At 43.4% G+C, this 20,979-nt stretch overlaps 1 long non-coding RNA gene and 1 pseudogene across 1 annotated transcript; both read left to right on the top strand.

Annotated features, from left to right (window-relative positions):
* The first annotated feature begins 305 nt into the window (after positions 1-305).
* LOC143282449 (uncharacterized) lies at positions 306-2,708 on the top strand. The gene is made up of 2 exons (XR_013055254.1): positions 306-1,225; positions 1,767-2,708. It is a non-coding gene; the product is annotated as an uncharacterized LOC143282449 (long non-coding RNA).
* Positions 2,709-17,879: 15,171 nt separating this feature from the next.
* Positions 17,880-18,481, top strand: LOC143282448 (ubiquitin-fold modifier-conjugating enzyme 1 pseudogene; annotated as a pseudogene).
* The last annotated feature ends 2,498 nt before the right edge of the window (positions 18,482-20,979 follow it).

The raw sequence follows: 20,979 nt of genomic DNA, 5'->3' as shown, positions 1-20,979 counted from the left end.
AGCACCTAGAGCAGATTTCTGGATAGTGTGCTATATAAGTATCCATTATTATTATTATTGTTATTTTCAACTTGTTCATTACAAACATTAGTCAGGTAATTTGTACAAAAACATCATATTTTCTGGACAAATGGATATCTGCAAACACAAAATCATACTAGAACAACCACAATATATATATATATATATTTTTAAGAGATAGATACACAATACATTGTGACTTCTCCAAGTGATAAGATGGATGTGAGGCCACGCCCCCTCAGTCTCCACCCCCCTCCTTCTCACCCCTCTCACACGGTCACTTGAGGGGGGACTTGGCGTGCATTTTTGATGAAAAATCACTAGAAAATGTGTTTTGGGGTTATTGTAAATTTTGAAAGAATAATATATCTACAAACACTTTTTGGGTGTCTTTTGCTTTAATTTTGCATAAAAGTGTGTGTAATTGTACTTTTTTTAATGTAGGTGGCCTCAAATATTTATCGGAAATCGAAGTCGAATCATCAAAATCGCTATCTTCAGACCCTAGCAACCACCACTTTCGTTTTACCAATTGAGGTGTGTGACCGCTCGTTTGAAAGCTAAACATACGCTCTTTCCGGTCAACCTAATTTCATATGCAAACAACCTCAGTGCGAGAGCTCCGCGAAGCACGAAATGGCTCACCCAACAACAGTGTATAAACCGTTGATTGGGCCTAAGCTGTCACGAGGGTAAATCCATGATTCTGATTGGCCGAAACTCCAGTCAGCGGCCATCTTCGTTCATAGCGTCTGTTTCGAAGTGAGCGAACTAGGACATTCATTTTGTCAGTTTTAGGCACAGTTTTGCTTTTTTACAATGCCAAGAAAGTTTGGAACGAAGTTTAGAGTACTCCATAAGTTTGGTACAAAGAAGAGAAAAGGGAAATGTGGAAAAGCCAGCCGCTAATCACAGCAAACTGAGGTCGAATCGACAACCTGTGAGCCGACTCCATCAACGTCGTCTGCTATGGAATACCCGTCCTCTACTTCAAAGAAAAAAAAAGGACTTTTTCTCAAAAAAGAAGGCAGTGTCTGATTCTAGTGAAGAAGAAGATGAGTCTGGACCCAGCAAAAAACAAAGACTGGAAGAGGAAGCTGTAGAAGAAGTGAGAAGTGACGATCTCAACATCATCATGAACCTGAGCTGCCTTCAGTCTCTCATCGCTTCCAGTGGTGCATTGTGTCCAGAATGCAAAGAACAGGCAAGTCGATCGTTGATTTCATTGTTTATTTTTCGTTTTCTTTATCATTCATACTTCTTCCTGGTCCTTGTGAAGTGTGAGAGGAGAGAGATTGAATTAGATTGTGGTGTGAGGGGGTGGGTGGGGGGCTGTGTGTGTGTCGTGGGGTGTGTGTGAGAGGTTATGTGTTTATTCAATCAATGTGTGTGTGTTCCAGGTTGTGTTTATTCAGTGTGTGTGTGTGTGTGTGTGGCTGTGAGTGTGTTCAGTGTATTAGTGTGTGTTTCAGGTTATGTGTTTATTCATAGTGTGTTTGTGTGTGTGATTATTCTGTGTGTTTGAATATGTTTCAGGTTATGGGTTTGTTCATTGTGTATGTGTATGAGATGTGTATATTCCATGTGTGTGTTTCAGGTTATGTGTTTGTTCAGTGTGTGTGTGTGTGTGTGTGTGTGTGTGTGTGTGTGTGTGTGTGTGTGTAAGACTGCTTGTACAGATGTGTGTATATGTTACAAATGTATGAAGCTGTGCAAAAAAAAGTGTAATGTATCATGTGTTTCAGAGCCTGAGGGTGACTGAGGGAGGTCAACAAAGGGTCCTCGGCCCTGCTGGATGTGATGCTGGAACTGGAGCTTGTGGGAGGAAGCACTCTGGGTGACTTTGTTTTGAAAGAGGACACTGCCAGGGTGGTGAAATCCAGCAGAAAATCATCAGAAAAGGAGAAAGAGAAGAGAAAGAAAATAGAGATGGTGCGACGCATGGAACGCCAGGAAAGACAAGAAAGAGAAGGGGAGGTGTATGGGCCTGGGCAGTTCTGAGTGTTTGATTTCCAGTGCCACATAGAAAAAACTGTACAGAATGTCTTGACAAGCTATCATACTTGATAGTTATTGGAAAATGATAGTAATACTATTGAAAATTGTTCCTTTCATTTGTCCACATTAAATTCTATCTTTGGAGTCAAATTTCTCAAAACGACTTTTTATTCCATACGTATGTACTGTCCTCCTTTACTGTACAATTTCTACAACAGCTATTGCCTTGAAATTTTGCATATAGATGGAAAAATGGCTTCTGAGTGCAATGCAACCATTAGAAAGTATGGATCTTGGACAGTTTTAGTGTTATATTAGGTTAAAAATAATTATTTACATTTGTCAATTTTCTCCAAAGTCTTGGCGATGGTATTTACATTTATGTACATTTATACATACTAATTTATGTCTATTGCACTCTTCTATTCATGTCCTTTGTATTGATTATGATTTTAGCTTCAATACTACCTAACTTTGCAAACTGTAGAGGAGGAGCAGACGTACGTGTTTTCGACAGCACAAAAACGAGAAAAAAAATCATAAAATTATTTCTATGTAACATGAACATTTGAAACTTTGTATTCTAGCTCCAAATCCACTTTGCTGTCTATGTGCAAAATTTCATGGCAATAGCTTTAGTAGAAGTCGAGATACAAAAATACTAGAAAAATGCACGCCAAGTCCCCCCTTGAGTCAGTTCTCATCAGACCGCGTTGGCTGCGTGCCAAGAGTATCGCTCTGCTGCTAATTCGGTCATCTGTCGTCTGCTAACATCTGTACAGCCGGCATCACTCACTGACAGTCGCATCTTGGCCACTGTCTTGATTACTCCCTTTATTTTCTATCAGATCGTCCTATAAATGTTCATCACTATCTTGTCCTTCGAATTTACGCTTCAATTCTTTCTGAGCATCAGCTAAAGAAAGAAATCTTTGTTGATTTAGTTTGTCACGATCGCATGTCTTGAGCACGGCGTCAGTCCGACATTTTGTTGAGCGAGCGAGGAGAGAAGTCAGGCAAACACTTGGACAGTGACCCAACCAAAACGTTCAAATAAAGGACTGCTTCATGACGTAGATGGGGTTTCTAGCTATGAATAGAATCTAGAGAGATTCCCCAGGCTAAAGCTACCACTATTTTTGTCAAGGAAGTGAATGCAAACCAGGAAAAGTCAGAATATTTCGATGACGAGTTATCTCGTCATGCAGGCAGCGAAGCATACATGCTTGCCATGACGAGTTATCTCGTCATGCAGGCAGCCTAGGGGAACAAGATGACTGGAAAGAATTGAATTTTTCCTATTTTTATGCCAAATTTGGTGTCAACTGACAAAGTATTTGCAGAGAAAATGGCAATGTTAAAGTTTACCACGGACACACGCACACACACACAGACAACCGAACACCAGGTTAAAATATGGACTAACTTTGCTTACACAAGTGAGTTAATGAAAACCCTGCCAACATTGTATTTGAATACAACGCGATAGTTAACGCTGTTCGAAAACGATGGAAGGAATGGATGGCCACGCAAAACCGTTAATCGTAGAAAGGAATGTGAGGCACACGGATACTGCACAAAGCCAAACGCTATTCTACAAATCTTGACCAGACACACAAAAAAGATGAAATAAAGCCATGCGCCATTGGCTTCTGGCAAAGAAAACTTGGTGTTGAAGTTAACAGATTTGGACACTCCCTCACAAGGTCACAAAAGAAGTTAGACTGAAGGAATTGCAGGGGAAGATTATACACAACATCTATCCCACAAATATTTTACTGCACAAAATGAAAGCAGCAAACGACAACAAATGCACAGTTTGCAGGGATGAAGTTGACTTCATCGAACATTTCTTTTATGAATGCCCTCCTGTTAAAACATTTTGGCAAAACATAGAAAACTTCATCAATGGTATCGACAGACATCCAATACAACTCTCATTAAGAGACGTATTGGTTGGTTTTCAAAATAAACGATTTGACAATGACGCTATGAAAACAGTGAATAAAATCATCCTAATTGGGAAAAATAGTATACGTCAAAACCCCCCAACTAAACCCACATCTCCAATATACTTAATATTCGAGCAGCAAATAAGGTATAGATGAACTTGAAAATTCTCAGTGCTTGCAGGTAATAGATAACACACACACACACACACACACACACACACACACACACACACACACACACACACACAAGTTTCAAGTTTTAATTATCCTTTCACTCCTATTGGAGTATGGAGGATTACTGCAAAATAATCTTTTCATGCCCAGAACAAACATTTCCAAATACACAACAATGTCACATAAAAGTTGAGAAAACACAAATGTCTTTTAACTCCAAATGTATAACTAGGCAACATTTGCAAATCTAATCATCTTACTTACAGCTAAAATTACTTTTATGCCTCCTTTGAGCATATTACAAAAATTAAAAACCGATTTTGGAGACAAATATTTTTTAGGAACATATCTGTTTCGTAATTGATCATAATTGGGACATTCCATTATAAAATGAAACTCATCACCAATCACAGACATGTTACAATCCTTACACAGCCTTAACTCTCGTGGTATGCCTTTGTGTCTCCCTGTTTCTATTCCAGCTTATGATTACTACTTCGAAATCTGAAGAAGCTGATAACATAATTATCAGGCATTTGACTTACATATTTTTCTCTACCAAATCCACTTTTGAAATTTCGATAAAACAAACATTTACTACTCGCCTCTAGAGCGTGTCTCCATAGATTTTGAAAACTATCTGTCGAAGCAATGTTGACATTCTTGCAGTAAGATTCCCTCTCCAAGAAGAATTGACCAACCCAAACACAGTCATACCCTGCTTCTATTAAAATTTGTCTGATACAACTCATCCATTTTGAAGAATAAATACCATTTCGATATAAGTCAAGTAATATCAAATATATTTTCGCAGAATATTTTTCTGTTTGATATCACTAAGCTGGTCCAAAATCGAACTAATCTCATTTTCACTAACACACTAATTGGATAAATACCAGTTTCTCCATAAACAATTTGGGTCATAGTATTTCTGTTCAGTTTGAACAAGCGTTTCAAAAATTTCAATTCTAATTTTTCAAGTATATCTACATTTTCATAACCCCATATTTCTGCACCATACAACAAAATAGGAACAATCATAGACTGGTACATGTCCAGAATGATATGTAAAGGTAAATCTTGATTTCTGGCTGACTGAAGTAACGAAAACATAGCTTTTTGGCCCTGTTCATAAATCATTTTTTTTGCTTTATAAAAAGTTCCGTTTCTACTAAATTCGATGCCAAGATATTTAAAAGAATCGACAGCATCCAAACATGCATCACCAAACTTAAAAGCAGGCTTTAGCATGTTTGTAGAATTAAATATCATCACTTTAGTTTTCTTTACATTGACCACTAGTTTCTATTCTAAACAATATTTGTGAAAAACATTGAGGGACTGCTATAATCCTTCTTTCGTCTCTGAAAGTAAAATTGTGTCATCGGCATACAACAGTACAAATAATCGCATGTAATTATCTAACTCTGAAATGTTAACATTCAATAAAAGATCAACAGATGGACTCTTATGCTCAGTCAAATACAACTCTAAATCATTGAGATACAGAGAAAAAAGCAAAGGCAAGAGATTTTCTCCTTGTCGTACACCCTTACAAATGCTAAAGAAATAAGATTTTTCACCATTTAAAAACACACATGACTTAATTCTATCACACATGTTCATAATGACACGCAAAAGTTTACCATTCACACCTTCATGAACAAGTTTTTGCCATAACCCACTTCTCCAAACTGAAACAAAGGCTTTTTTAAAATCAACAAAAGCACAGTAAAGTTTCTTCTTTTTCATGGAGAAAATATCAATAAGTGATTTCAAAACAAACATTTGATCTAATGTAGAATGGGACTGTCTAAATCCTGCTTGGGCTCCTGAAAGTATATTGTTTAGATTGATATAATCAGTCAGTCTAGCATTTAACACTGTAGTGAATAGTTTTCCAACACAGCTGAGCAAAGTTATTCCCCTATAATTATCACAGTCAAGTGTATCAACTTTGCCTTTATACAATGGCAATATCAAGCCGGATACCCATTTTTCTGGTACAACACTTTCGTCCAGTATCTTGTTAAATAATTTACAGTCTGTTTCTGTCAGCAAAGGAATGCTGTTGATGATATATTCATTACGAATCATGTCTTCACCGGCACTTTTGCCTTTCTTCAGTCTTTTGATGGCTGAAGTAATTTCATCTTCAGTAATACATGTATTTAAAATATCATCATTATCCTCTAAATTGATAATGTGCATTGCAATCAATTACTGTCAATATGTTCATTATCATTAACGTTAAGGTTGCTGAAATGGTGAAACATGTCTTCTAAGTTTATGGGACATGATGTTTTCTTTTTCTATTTAATTCTATTCCATAGTTCTCTTGAATTCCTTTTGCATAAACTTCGTAGTTCTCTGTGCCATTTTTTCCTCCACGTCTTTTCTGCTTTCTTAACCTTCACCGTACTTTGTGGGTCTGACAGACCCATTTTTGCCTTAAAAAATGCCTTTAAAATATATTTGGTGTCCGATTAATTTGAAATTTCATGACTTTTGTTGTCACAACATATGCATCATTTTAGTAAATTAATGTACACTTTAACTGATTAGTTAATCAGTTACGTAATTGTGAAAATTTTTACCTGCATTCCTACGTTGTGGGTCTTACAGACCCATACTCCCCAAAGATGAGAAAACACTAAGTACCCTTATTCGTAATTCGTGGGTCTCTCAGACCCATACTCGCAAAAGAAGGGAACAAACCAATAATCCCTTTGTACTACGTGGAACGAAGTGATTGTGCGTACGTGACTGATGACACATAGGCTACCTCACTGCTTCTGTAGTTGGCTGGCACATCGCATCTGGCTCTCACGGAGAACACAACAGTACAGCAGGCTACCGGTGTCATTGCCTCAGGCAAGTTATATTTTGATGATTATCAAGTTTATTAATTGCCATCAAGTTAGCTTGCCATCTGTTCGATACTTTAGGTCGATTCCAACATCGCCATCTCTGAAGGCATCAGTAAGCATTGCAGAGAACATGAGGCTGAACAGCGTTGGAGCCAGGACGCAGCCTTGCTTGACACCATTTGTGACAGCAAAAGGAGCAGATGTTTCGACATTGTCATGGACTCGAGCCTGCATGCCTTCATGGAATTGGCTGACCAAGGAAATAAATTTCCGAGGGCATCCGTACTTTTTTTTTTTTTTTTTTTTTTTTTTGCTGCCCCATCATCTGCGCCGTTTCAGTGGCATTACTCCCACGCCGCTCATTTAGATTCCCCCATACACGGCCACACCCGGGTTCGTCCGTCGCAGTCCCAGCGTCGGCAGTCCACAGGGAACCATCGATGTTAGGTCGCCTGGAGGTCACACACCAGAGGAGACCCTGCACTGCTGCTGAGTCACTTCAGTGGTGTTCAGTGGTGCCTGTTCTGTTTTAACGTACTTAGGACACCACCTACTAAGCCCCCTACTAAAGACAATAATGGCTTAGTCGCGGAGCCAGACTGAGCGAGCGTCTCTCCCAGAGTGGAGACCGCCACCACGTCCCTCAAACAACAGCCCCCCCCATGAATCTGCCGACACTGACGACATTGACAGGACTCACCCAAAGCACGGAAGTGGAGGGGTATCGAAACTGAGGTCACCATGAGAGCAGGGCATGAAAGGTCACAGACTTTGAGACTATTTTGTTTATATTGATGACGATGAAGGGGGAGGAGGATGACGATGATGATGACGATGTTGCTATGGAGGTCCATTTTGGTTTGGGACTGCGTGACAAGGCTGTACTCTACGCTTCCTGTCATAATGATATCCCGGCGTTAACCAGGCCCGAGAGATACAGACACTTGCAGTGTGTTGGTCAGAGCAACACACCCAAAGACGCATCCTTGAAGTGGATGACACTCGACTGTGTGGTCCCAGTCTCCCCATTTAAGCTACAGCACACTCAACTCTGGGTAGGAGCCGGCCACGGGCCGAAAAACCCACCTCCGCTGGGATTCGAACCCGCGTCCTCCCAGCCGTCAGTCCGCGACGCTAACCACTTCGCCACGGCGGCTGGTAGGGCATCCGTACTTGGCCATGATCTTCCACAGTCCCTCTCTACTCACGGTGTCGAAGGCCTTGGTGAGGTCGACATAGGTGGAGAACAGAGCAGCATTTTGCTCCCGACATTTCTCTTGCAGCTGCCTTGCAGCAAACACCATGTCGGTGGTTCCGCGCTCTTTCTGGAATCCACATTGGCTCTCAGGCAAATGACCTTGGTCAAGGTGTGCTGTGAGGCGGTTTAGTAGGATCCTGGGAAGTATCTTGCCTGCGATGGAGAGCAAGGAAATGCCCCGATGGTTATCACAGGCTTGCCGGTTCCCCTTTCGCTTGTACAAGTGAATGATAGATGCATCTTTGAAATCCTGGGGGATCATCTCTTCTTTCCACATGAGTGAGTACAGCTGATGGAGCTTCTCAGTCAGCACAGTGCCTCCATCGTTGTAGACCTCTGCTGGTATGGAGTCTGAGCCAGGTGCTTTGCCACTGGATAGCAGACGGATTGCTTTCTGGGTCTCAAGAGGTGTTGGCGGATCGTCCAGTGTTTCGTTGATGGGGACTTGTGGGAGACGGTCTATGGCTTCATCATTTATGAAGGAAGGGCGATTTAAGACACTGTTGAAGTGCTCAGCCCAGCGTTCGAGAATTTTCTCCTTCTCGGTGATCAAGGTATTCCCATCTGCACTGAGGAGGGGGGGATCTCATCAGCTTTGTCACTCAGCCACTTATCCTGCATCTGGCGTAACTTTTGCTGAAAAGTCCTGCGGATGGCATCGTACGCATCCTTTTTTGATGTGGACTTTGGGTTGCTCAGGTAGGCTTGATGCAGACGGCGTTTCTCATCCAGAAGCTGCTTGATTTCATCACAGTTTTCATCAAACCAGTCTTTGTGCTTTCTGGTCATGGGTCCCAGGGTCTCTGAAGCTGTACTATAGATCAGCTCACGCAGGGTCCTCCAGTCAGACTCCACATTCTGGTTGTCCAGAGAGGCGGATTCCAGACGATCTTCCAGCAGCTCCACAAAGGACTGTTTGATGGTGATGTTTTTCAGCTTAGCGATGTTAAGCCGTTTTGGAGCCTTCTGGCCTTGGGGGCGTCTCTTGGGCTGGATTCGAATATTCAGCTTCGAGACTACAAGGCGATGGTCTGTCCAACACTCGGCGCCGCACATGGTCTTTGTTACACGTACATCTTGCCTATCCCTTTTCCTGACGATGACATATATATATATATATATATATATATATATATATATATATATATATATGTGTGTGTGTGTGTGTGTGTGTGTGTGTACACCCGCACATTCCAATATTCCGTTGCCTCTACAGTACACATGCAAACACACACATACCTCATCCTCTACACACACACGAACACACACACACATGCGCGCGCGCACAGAGCTCTCCTGACGTGTATACTTACACGCTCGCGCACGCACACAAATACACACACACACACAAATATATATATATATATATATATATATATATATATATATACACAGAGGCTGCCACACATACACACACACACATACAGAGGCTGCCACACACAGACACAGACACACACATACAGAGGCTGCTATTGATTGGCCGGAAGAGGGGTGGGAAAAGATCTGATGACAGGAACGTGTTGCTCAGTCTATTGAAGTTGGAAAAGCCCACATTAATTTGTATGGGTCTGTCAGACCCACGATGTATGAATAGGGGGTAAGCTCTGGATTCCTTCTTTAGCGAGTGTGGGTCTGTGAGACCCACTAAATATGGATAAGTGGGAAAATAACCAAGTACGGTGAAGGTTAAAAACGGACTTGTAACTTTTGCTGACTCTATTTTGCGTGTCTCTATTTTTACTAGAATTTCTTTTTTTTTTTTACTCTGTGTTTAGCTTTAAAATATTCTGATCGGTTTCGTTTGCATGTGGAATCAAACCAGTTGCGACTATCTCTGTGTTTTTGTCTTAGAAGTACGAATTTGATATGTCCCGAGAGTATCTTTTGCCGTCTGAATCAGAATGTTTGCGAGTTTATCATTTATGACGTCAATATCATCAGCATCGATTGCGTCATTTAAGTGTGTAAGCTCAGCGTTAGACAAATTTTCTTAAAAAGAAGCAGCCTTTTCATGTTCCCATTTTCGTATTATTTCATTCTGACCTGTTAAATTTGGTGTGGCACATTTTTTGTGACACGGTATGACAGCCGTATCAGTATGATTTTTATGGTTCAATATGTGACACTCAGTAGCCAGAGACAAGATCAACGGGCTGTGTACATCATATAATAAAGCATCAAAAGGGGAAATAGTAAAATCTGTTATTTTTGTGAACAAAAAGGGGAATCCAATCATGTAGTCAACCACAGCACAGCCATTACTAGTGAACATTCCGATTCCGTCATCTCTCCCTGCTCTTCCATTAATATACAATGAAGACGATTTACACAAGTCAATCAATCTATACCCATAGTTGTTTGGTCGACGATTACCTTGATTATGTCTACACTTAATTGGATATAACTACTTATCTAAAACATTGATCATATCATGGAATGGACCTTTACTGTCACTCTGATGTTGATCAATAAAATCTTTCAATTTTTTGCATAATCAAACATATCAACACTACTATACACTGATCCTTCAGGAGGGATGTAAACAACTCCAACACACACATCTTTATCATATCCCGTTAAAGATGATTTTATCATGAACCATGTTGAGTTGCTGTCTTTGTTTGATAGAGTGGTTATATAATTACAATATTTCTTTTTGTATGCAAAAGCAACACCACCTGAACGTTGGTATGATGAACATTTTCGACTGAAAACATGTATTGTATACCCAAGTTCATAGAAAACATTTTCAAGAAATGAGTGATCTTGCTTGTCTGTTGTTTTTTTTCTGTTAATAAGATAACATTGTAGGGACAACTTCACCTCAAGACTTTAACTTTAAGAGTTACGTTTTCTTAGTTTCCTTAGTTACATGTTTGGAGTTCTTTCCCTTTGTTGGTTGTTATCATCTAGCAACGATCACGATCGTTACGGGCTATCTGATCTGAGTTATTAAAAACTTCAGATTATTATTGCAACTTGCATCTTTTGGCTTTATAATTTCGAGAACGCTAAATTGGTGACCCCGACGCTGGACACGTGAACATGGCTGTAGAAATTCTTTCTGAACAAGTTGCTGATTTAACAAATCACATCCAATCTCTAGCTGCAAGTCAGATCAACGCCATCACAGTCAAACTACCTGAGTTCTGGACGAAATCACCAGAGGTTTGGTTCGCGCGAGTAGAGGCACAGTTCAGCACCAAAGGCATTATTCAGGATCAAACAAAATACGATTATGTGGTAAGTTCACTTGATATTAATACTGCAGAAGAAGTTCAGTCAGTTCTCATTAACCCACCATCTGCAAACAAATATGACTGTTTGAAGAAAGCTTTGATCAAAACCTTTGGCAAATCTCAAGCTCAGAAAGATGCAGAACTTCTGAATCTCAACGGACTTGGTGACAAACGACCAACCGCTCTCTTGCGTAAAATAAATGCTCTCAATGATGATCCCAAAACCCTGAAACGTGCTTTGTTCCTCATGAATCTTCCCTCAGACATCAGAAGTATTTTAGCTGGACAAGACATCACAGACACAGAGACATTGGCTGAAGCAGCAGACCGGATTTGGGAGACACGTGCTGCAAGCATACAACAGATCTCCACATCCCCACCTCAAGCTCCCAAAGAAAGGCTGTTTTCAGAACAGGATGCATGCACTGTGACCTCTGAAGAGACTGTCTCTGCCATCAAGACAGAGAAGCGACGTGATCCTCCCTCACAACACAGCGCTTCTAACACCAGCGATTTGGACCTAATGTCCGCCGTTGTCAACCTGGCTGCAAATTTTCCTCATTGGTCTACAAAACAGGCAGACATGGCACATCGTTTTCGGGAAACGCCAAAGCTGGTCACTAAACGTGGTAGCGGCCAGCGTTTCAAATTCAAACACGTTTTCTGTTTATGACAAACGCACAGGACAATCATTCTTAATCGACACTGGTGCAGATGTGTCCGTGTATCCAGCCTCATCCCAGGATCGCAAGTCAAATTCACCTTCCATTTCATTTTCTGCTGCCAATGGAACCTCAATCAAGACCTGGGGCAAACGCAGCATCACTTTGGAAACAAAGCACAAACAAATCTTCACCCATGACTTTTACCTGGCTGATGTTACACGTCCCATTCTTGGTGCAGATTTTTTCATCGCTCATGAACTGATGATTGATCTCAAGGGCAAACGCCTCCTGTCCCTAAACAACATCTCTGTGTCTCTCAAAAGCAGTGATAACCCCATGACACTCGCAGGCCTGTCAATTCATCCAAACAGTGCATACTCTGAACTTCTCAAACAGTTTCCAGAGTTATCCACACCACGTTTTGACTCTACTGTCAACAAACATGGTGTGGAACACCACATCATCACGCATGGCCCACCTGTCCATGCTCGTGCACGACGCCTGAATCCAGAAAAGTTGGCTGCTGCAAAGGCTGAATTCTTCAAGATGGAACAGATGGGCATCATCCGACGTTCTGATTCACCCTGGTCCTCACCGCTCCATGTGGTTCCCAAATCAAATGGCCAGTGGCGACCCTGTGGGGACTACAGGCAACTCAACACTGTGACAAAAGATGATCGGTATCCATTCCCCCATATTCAAGATTTTAACAGCCATCTCGCAAGGTCCACTGTCTTTTCCAAGACTGATCTTGTCAGAGGCTACCATCAAATTCCCATGGCATCGTCTTCCATTCCCAAAACGGCAATCATAACGCCATTTGGACTGTGGGAGTTTCTACGCATACCATTTGGTTTGAAAAATGCTGCACAAGCATTTCAACAGCTCATGGACGGCATACTAAGAGACATACCTTTCACGTTCGTGTACGTTGATGACATCCTAGTGGCCAGTCATTCACATGAAGAACACCTTGAGCACCTTCAACAACTTCTCCAGCTCCTCTCTGCAAATGGACTGGTCATCAACAAAGCAAAATGTGTCTTTGGCATCAGCGAACTGGATTTTCTTGGACATCGCGTGACCTCTGAAGGGATACGTCCACTTCCAGATAGAGTAGCCTCTCTTCATGACAGTGCTCCTTCAACAGATCGCTCTGGCCTTCAACGGTTCCTGGGATTGATGAACTACTACCACCGTTTCATCCCACACATTGCTGACACCCTGGCCCCACTTCATGCTCAAGCAAGTGGTAAAGGGCACACTACTGAGTGGTCTGAAGCCTGTCAGACAGCATTTGAAAAGGCTAAAGAAGCTCTCAAAGAGGCTGTGCTCCTACATCATCCTCAGCCAGATGCTCCTACAAGTCTCACAGTAGACGCTTCAAACTCAGCTTTGGGTGCTCAGCTCGAACAGAAACAAAGTCAATCTTGGGTTCCTCAAGCTTTCTTTTCCAGAAAACTTTCTGAAGCAGAGAAGAAATACAGTGCATTTGACCGAGAGCTACTTGCAGCCTACAGTGCTGTCAAACACTTCAGACATTTTCTGGAAGGAAGACCATTCACTCTGTTCACGGATCATAAGCCACTGGTGTCAGCCCTCTCGAGTCAAACTGTTCGCTCACCTCGACAAACAAGACAACTCTCCTACATAGTTGAGTTCACTACAAACATCCAGTACATCACTGGGAAGTTCAACGTTGTAGCTGATGCATTTTCACGCTTCAACATGAACTCAAACTCTGTGGAACAGAGCATCTGCTCAGTTAGCAGTTTCAACCAACTTGCTCAAGATCAAGCTGAATCTGGTGAGATGGATTCATATCGTTCAGCCACCACAGGCTTGAAGCTTGAAGACATCCCGTGTGGATCATTAACTCTTCTCTGTGATACTTCTTCAGGTGTCCCTCGTCCAGTCCTTCCAAACTCCTGGACTCGGCAGGTGTTTGACCAAATCCATGGACTCTCACATGGAGGAGTTCGCCCCACACAAAAGGCCATCAGCCAGCAATTTGTGTGGAATGGAATGAAACTGGACATTCGCAAATTGTGTAAGGAATGTCACAGCTGTCAATCTTCCAAGATCCACCGGCACACTTGAGCACCACTTGTGGAACGGCCACCTCCAACGACAAGATTCAGCAGTCTACATGTAGATCTGGTTGGACCCCTACCAGCTAGCCAAGGTATGACCTACCTGTTCACAATCATTGACCGCTTTACCAGGTGGCCAGAAGCCATTCCTCTCCCAGATGCCCATGCCTCCACCTGTGCTCAAGCTCTGGTGCATCACTGGATCGCCAGATTCGGAGTTCCTGAAAACATTACCTCTGACCGTGGGAGACAGTTTACGTCAGTGCTGTGGGCTGAGTGCAACAAACTTTTGGGTATTGAAGTTCACACAACATCAGCCTACCATCCACAACCAAATTACATGGTGGAACGCTTCTATCGCCAGCTGAAGGCAGCACTGAAGGCCCGCACTACCACTTCTGACTGGCACGCAGAGCTGCCCATGGTCCTGTTGGGGATACGGTCTTCTTGGCGGGTGGACCCTGATTGTTCCCCTGCTGAGCTTGTCTACGGCTCAACACTTCGCCTACCTGGTGAATTCCTTCAGCCACCGGAAAGTAGCACAATGGAACCTGACTCGATGTTTCTCAAACATCTCCAGCACACCATGCGCACTGTGCTGCCACCAGCCCCAAGGTTCCATGGAAACCAATCAACCTACGTTCCTTCAAATCTGGCCTCCACTGGGTATGTCTACGTCAGACACGATGCTCACAAACATCCTCTGCAACGACCTTATGATGGCCCGTATCGCATCATCAGCACCAGTGACAAGTATTACACCATTGACATTAAGGGCCGTTCAGAGAAAGTGTCAGTGGAACGTCTGAAAGCTGCATTCGTCACCCAACTCACAACTACAGGAAACAAGACTGTGCTTTCACCTGGTGCTAGAGTTCCACCATCATCAACACAGCCAGTGAACTCCGAAGCAAAGGCCACGAAAGCACCCACTCAGACTGTGCGTTCACCGTCTCCTGTCAAAAACCCCTCGTGTGTCACGACCCGCTCTGGGCGCATCTCCCACTTCCCTCCAAGATTTCAATGACAATTGTTTCAGTTTTGATGTTTTCTGTGTTTTTATTGCGCTTCTTACCATACATTATGTACTGCGCTGGGAGGGGGGTAATGTAGGGACAACTTCACCTCAAGACTTTAACTTTAAGAGTTACGTTTTCTTAGTTTCCTTAGTTACATGTTTGGAGTTTTTTCCCTTTGTTGGTTGTTATCATCTAGCAACGATCACGATCGTTACGGGCTATCTGATCTGAGTTATTAAAAACTTCAGATTATTATTGCAACTTGCATCTTTTGGCTTTATGATTTCGAGAACGCTAAAACATCAAATTGACTAATGTGTGTAACAAATTCACTATGTTTTAACCTACTTCGCAACCCACAAAAATTGAGTGATACAAAGCTTATGTTATGTCTTTCACCAGCTGAGCTTTTTGAGTAGTTCACAGAAGAATCATGTAAAGCAGAGCAACAATCAACAAAATTGTCTGGTAATAAATTTTGACCGTTTTCTGAAAGAAAACTGCATTGCCCTCCATCGCACCCCTATCCCACAACATGCTGAAGACCCAAAGCTTCAAAGTCTATACTGTCCACACCAAGGTGGAATAGGTCATCAGGGTTGTCAATCAGGACGACCTTGGCGTTTGTAGTTTGGCCCGGCGTCTTCTTGAGGACACAGCGGATCCGACCGTCATGCGTTGTCGACACCCTGTCAACTGCCTCGTTGCGCTTTGCCACGTGTAGCAGTCTGGAGCGGAGAGGAGTCAGGTCGTCGTTACGAAGACTTTCTTGAACTCCTGGGTCTCTTTCAGGGCACGTCGCTTCTCCATCAACGTCGCCTTGGTCTGCCGAGACACAAATTTCACCAGCACAGGTCGGCCAGCGGGAGCGTTGCCACGGGAAACAGTGGAGTTGTGGCTGTTGGTCTTCCTCTGGCCAGACCTGTGGACAAAAGCTATTTCACTGGGCCTGATGGTACAGCCCACAGCCTGGAAGACTTTACTGACTTCCTCCTCCAGGTCCTCGTTGTCTTGTTCTGGAATGCCGATGATTTTAACGTTCTCTCGTTGTCTGTCTTGTTTGTCTACTTTGTACTGAAGAAGGAGGTTTTGCTTTTTTAACACCTCAACGTCTTGATTAAACTGTTTGGTGACAGCATCGACAATAGTTAATAAAACGTTCTTTAGACTTTGTTCCAAAATAATTTTTTAAAGATGACGACAACAAAGGGACGAGCAGCTCTGCGACATGATTAGCAATTGCGTCATTGTCAAAATTGTCACTGGACTTCTTACAACCTTTCTTCCCCTTCCCCTTGCCACCCTTTGCACTATTTATCTTGTTAAAGACACAATCCTCCAGAGTGTCACGAAAACCAAAGCTTTCGTTGTTGAATGCATCTTCAATGAGTTTTTCCATTGGAACAATACCGGCTGACGTGGAAGGTTTTTGTGAAAAAGATGATGATGATGATGATGACGATGGTCTGTGAGTAGCCGCCATTTGCACACTGTAGTTTAGGCCTTCTGTGATTTTTTTTTTTCTACAACCTCCTTTTAAACACTGGCCAAATCAAATCAAATCACATTAAAAGTTCATGTTATGCAATTGTTTATGTTTCTGACCTGAGCTGGCATTAAAACAGATTAACAAAACTGCATGATAGAAGAAATAAATGCGGCAATAAGTGCAGATTAACTGACGGCTGACATCTTGAACAATCTGTTCTCAATGGAAAAAAACAACAACAAAAAAACAAAAAAACAAACCGGTCACATACCCCTTGATGTCGACCACGTTTCACACAACTATATGATATCCACGGTCCATTCACATTTAGAAGGAATATTATACGAAAAAATAATTGAATAAACCGCACAGATTCGCAAAAAATCTTTTAACAGAAGATACCTCATCAGGTCTCATCAGGTGGGCGTAGAAATACACACACACACCCACTCGCGAACATACGCATACACAATGTGCGTCTCCACGTAGCAGGAGGGTGTGAATGGGACAAACAGTGCAATATACAACATACACCAGTTCAAATAAAAACCCAGACAAGTGTAAGCATGGGTCCAACATTAAAGTTCACGGGAATTGTCCATCAGTAGAAATGCACACAGATAAAAAGATGAATGAATGTGGGCTTTTTTTTCTTATGGCATGTTTGTTGTTGTTGTTTTGGGGTTGTTGTTTTTTATTCAGCCAGTGAAGAAAGTCACGTGTAGAGCACTAAAAAAACAAACAAAAAACAAAAACAAAAAAGATAACGAAGTGCTCCGTGGACTTGCATGCAACTGAGGCAAAAAAACAAAAAACAAACAAAACAATAAAACTAAACAAAACGAAAAAAATTATCGAGTTTCGAGCATCATACCAAAAAACACACGGGTGTACAAGCAAGCTTGCTACTGAACGTTGCAAGTGCTTGTTTGAGTGTGTGTGTGTGTGCGCGCGCGTGTGTGTGCCTGCACACGGGCGTAATTGTGTGACCATTCTACGTACATATCGAACAGTTCAAGTCAGCATGTGGACTGCACACTGAACTATCGAGGCCACTTTCCTCGTCACCGGAAGTTTATCAATGCTCTCCCCTGACTCCAGATGGTGGACGAGGCTACGAAGAAGATCCTTGCTCAAATTCCGTTGCTGAAAACCAAAGCTGGACCGAGAGATGGCGAACAATGGGTTCAGCGAATGAAAGAGGAATATCTCGCACTCATCCAGAAAATTTCAGTATGTGAAGAACATGAAGGAATCAGCCAACGACTGGTTTCACCTGGAGTCCAACAAGGAAGGAACTCGCTGGTTTGGCAAGTGCTGGTACATCCATGAGCTCATCAAATACGAGTTTGATGTAGAATTCGATATGCCCATCATTGCCCCTGTGATCGCACTGCCTGAACTGGATGGAAAGACCGCCAAGATGTACAGGGGAGGTGTGGTGTGGTGTGCCCATCTAGATCGATGATGACCATCGTTGTCATCCAGCTGGGGGATGGGGGGAGGGTGGTGGTGGGGTGGGGGGAGGATGCTCATGAATCTATCTGTGAATGCGCAGATGGCTGAATAGTCCAATCTGCGCACGAAATGTTCGCTGACAGTTGGGGCAGACAAAGACAGGCATATCATTGTCAGGGAGCTTGTTTGCCCGTGACTTTCTGGCCTGCCTCTTCTGAACAGCTGCAGCAGTCCTGTTGGCCTCGCACAAATTAGCGCCTTTGTGCACAGCAGCACGCCATTTGTCACGGTCCACTGCAGATTCCTCCCAGGAGTCAGGGTTGATATCAAACGCTTTCAGAGAGAATTTCAGAGTATCTCTGAAGCACTTCTTCTGACCTCTGTGTGATCTCTTCCCTTGTTGGAGCTCGCCATAGAAGAGCCTTTGGGGCAGCCGATGGTCAGGCATGCGCGCCACGTGTCCAGCCCAGTGAAGCTGGGACTGCATCAGGATGGTGAAGATGCTGGGAAGGGTGGCTTTTGCGAGCACCTCTATGTCTGGGGTCCTGTCTTGCCACTTGATGTTCAGTAGCTTCCTGAGGCATGTTGTGTGGAAGTGGTTCAGCTTCTTGGCATGTCGTTGGTACACTGTCCAAGTTTCGCAGGCGTACAGTAGTGTGGGGAGAACTACTGCTCTGTAGACCTTTAGCTTGGTCTCAAGACTAATACCTCTGCTGTTCCAGACATTTGCATTGAGTCTACCAAAAGTTGCGCTTGCTCTTGCAATCCTGACGTTCACTTCATCGTCGATGGTCGCATTTCGTGACAGTGTGCTGCCAAGGTATGTGAACCGCTCCACCGCACTGAGTCTCAGACCGTTGACTGTGATGTTGGGCTCAACGTAGGATTTCCCTGGGGCTGGCTGATAAACTTCAGTTTTCCTCGTGCTGATGGTAAGGCCGAAGTTCCTGCTGAATTGCATGTCAACTTCAGATCCAGCGTTGAGGGCACAATCATCAGCAAACAAAAAGTCTCTGATGATGTCTGTCATGACCGTTTTTGCTTGAAGCCTTCTGAGGTTAAACAGCTTGCCATCTGTTCGGTACTTTAGGCCGATTCCAACATCGCCATCTCTGAAGGCATCAGTAAGCATTGCAGAGAACATGAGGCTGAACAGCATTGGAGCCAGGACGCAGCCTTGCTTGACACCATTTGTGACAGCAAAAGGAGCAGATGTTTCGCCATTGTCCTGGACTCGAGCCTGCATGCCTTCATGGAATTGGCTGACCAAGGAAATAAATTTCTGAGGGCATCCGTACTTGGCCATGATCTTCCACAGTCCCTCTCTACTCACGGTGTCGAAGGCCTTGGTGAGGTCGACATAGGTGGAGAACAGATCAACATTTCTCTTGCAGCTGCTTTGCAGCAAACACCATGTCGGTGGTTCCGCGCTCTTTCTGGAATCCACATTGGCTCTCAGGCAAATGACCTTGGTCAAGGTGTGCTGTGAGGCGGTTTAGTAGGATCCTGGCAAGTATCTTGCCTGCAATGGAGAGCAAGGAAATGCCCCGATGGTTATCACAGGCTTGCCAGTTCCCCTTTCGCTTGTACAAGTGAATGATAGATGCATCTTTGAAATCCTGGGGGATCGTCTCTTCTTTCCACATGAATGAGTACAGCTGATGGAGCTTCTCAGTCAGCACAATGCCTCCATCCTTGTAGACCTCTGCTGGTATGGAGTCTGAGCCAGGTGCTTTGCCACTGGATAGCAGACGGATTGCTTTCTGGGTCTCAAGAAGTGTTGGCGGATCGTCCAGTGCTTCGTTGATGGGGACTTGTGGGAGACGGTCTATGGCTTCATCATTTATGGAGGAAGGGCGATTTAAGACACTGTTGAAGTGCTCAGCCCAGCGTTCGAGAATTTTCTCCTTCTCGGTGATCAAGGTATTCCCATCTGCACTGAGGAGGGGGGATGATCCTGAGGATGTGGGGCCATAGACTTCTTTTAAGGCATCATAGAACCTCTTCATATCGTGCCTGTCAGCATATCCCTGGATCTCATCAGCTTTGTCACTCAGCCACTTATCCTGCATCTGGCGTAACTTTTGCTGAATAGTCCTGCGGATGGCATTGTACGCATCCTTTTTTCATGTGGACTTTGGGTTGCTCAGGTAGGCTTGATGCAGACGGCGTTTCTCATCCAGAAGCTGCTTGATTTCATCACAGTTTTCATCAAACCAGTCTTTGTGCTTTCTGGTCATGGGTCCCAGGGTCTCTGAAGCTGTAGTATATATCAGCTCACGCAGGGTCCTCCAGTCAGACTCCACACTCTGGTCGTCCAGAGAGGCGGATTCCAGACGATCTTCCAGCAGCTCCACAAAGGACTGTTTGATGGTGATGTTTTTCAGCTTAGCGATGTTGAGCCATTTTGGAGCCTTCTGGCCTTGGGGGCGTCTCTTAGGCTGGATTTGAGTATTCAGCTTCGAGACTACAAGGCGATGGTCTGTCCAACACTCGGTGCCGCACATGGTCTTTGTTACACGTACATCTTGCCTATCCCTTTTCCTAACGATGACATAATCGACGAGATGCCAATGCTTTGAGCGAGGGTGCATCCATGACGTCCTGTTACGGGTAGGGAGGCAGAAAACTGTTGGTTATCAGCAGTTCGTGCTCTGCACAGGTCTGAAGCAAAAGCAATCCATTTGGGTTGCAGTGGCCCACACCGTGCTTTCCAATCACTCCATCTCAGGAGATGTAGTCA

This window comes from Babylonia areolata, chromosome 5 (assembly GCF_041734735.1).
Source record: "Babylonia areolata isolate BAREFJ2019XMU chromosome 5, ASM4173473v1, whole genome shotgun sequence".
Classification (NCBI taxonomy): Eukaryota; Metazoa; Mollusca; class Gastropoda; order Neogastropoda; family Buccinidae; genus Babylonia; species Babylonia areolata.
The sequence above is the reverse complement of the archived record's forward strand: the minus strand, read 5'-3'. Positions and strand labels throughout refer to the sequence as shown.